Raw genomic sequence first — 1,612 nt, 5'->3', positions numbered from 1 at the left:
TTTCCTTAGAATTTGTCTATATAAGGGATTTTTACACTAATGGAATTGTGCTGGTCCAAGGACCCTGGGGATAATCATTGTACAACTGTAGAAGTTTGTACAATGGCAACATTGCCTGTGTTCCAAACAGACTATTAACTAAGGGGATTAGATTTTCAAGCTAGAGACTTCACCAAAATTGCTGTATATTTCTCCTGCCCAAAGTGCCTCCTGACTGTGATAAGTTTCAAGCTGCTGTTTTTGTTGATAAGAGAGAGCAACAATGAGGGAGGAAAAGAATGGGTAACCTACTCAAAAAGTACCATTTGGAAAGAAAAAAGGCACTCAAAACATGTGGAATCCCAACAGTTCTAATTAATTTGATGGTTGGGGATTACTCTTGCATTTCAAAATGGAAACAGACCACCTCTAGTCTTACTATGTTCGTAACTCATTTCAAGCACAGAGTTGCTAACAGAGACATTTCTAAGTATACATTGCTTTGTTTACAGTACCTAGGAATGACTGACCTAGGCTTGAGCATCCACCTGGCAAAGGTTTATCTCAGTGGGCATCCACACCTGCCTCTGGATAGCTGGGGAAATACTACATGGCCATTCATCTTGAGGTGCTCTGAGATGCTGTTCTTGTTGATGGTTTTAGTTGCAGAAGAACATAATGGGTGTGTGAAGGTGTGGGAACGGCTTGAGAGGATAACTTCGTCATAGGGTTCTATGACCACTGACAAATGGATAGGTTCAGGTACAAACCAGAGTCTGAATTTAAGAACTTCACTTGAGCAAGAACTTTTACCCATCCCAGAGGACCTAATGTTTTTTGAATATATAGGATAACATTAAAACATGCATAGTAGCCTTGGTCAGCTTGATTAATTATATCCCATTAATGACTAGTATGAGCCTTGAAAGTGTGAAGTCAGCTGGCAGTGTGTTAAGGATCATGTTCTTGGTCCTAGATTACTTAGACGGTAACATAATTGTGTGTTCTGTTTACCTTGGCAAAAATTACCTGCTCATGAGAAAATAATTAGTGGCAGGAGCAGACTGGGAAGTGGGAGCATGATACAAAATATTTCTTGAACTGTGGAAGGGAAGAGATGCACTCTTCTTGCACTGGAATGATTGAGGTTTTTAGAGGTTTTACTAGAATCTGACTTGAAGCCCATTATCTATTTCTTCCAGACTATAACCTGGCATCTTAGTTGGCTTTCTTAGAGCTATATTGTGGAAGTACTGTGCCATTGAATTTGACAACCTTTCCATCATAAACACTTAAGATCAAAGAGCTGACCTCATATACATGTGTGCAGTTCCTATTCATGTCAGCACGAGTTATGCATGCTTGTAGGAAGACAAGATTTGGTCCTATGTAACTGAACCGAGTTGTGTCATATTTTCATACTTGGAAAATGTTCTGAGAGCTCTGATTAGAGATGGTGCTGATATTTTTATTACTTTTACAAAACACTGGTGTTTGTGCTATGGCTCTTACATGTGTGTTTTTAAAGCCTGCACCTGACGGAAATATTCCCCACTATTTTTTTTTTCAATCCAATGAGAACAGTTACATTTAGAAATGTTTGCAGGCCAGAATCTACCACACAGGGAACTAA

This window comes from Columba livia, chromosome Z, assembly GCF_036013475.1.
Source record: "Columba livia isolate bColLiv1 breed racing homer chromosome Z, bColLiv1.pat.W.v2, whole genome shotgun sequence".
Taxonomy (NCBI): Eukaryota; Metazoa; Chordata; class Aves; order Columbiformes; family Columbidae; genus Columba; species Columba livia.
This window is presented reverse-complemented; position numbering follows the sequence as displayed.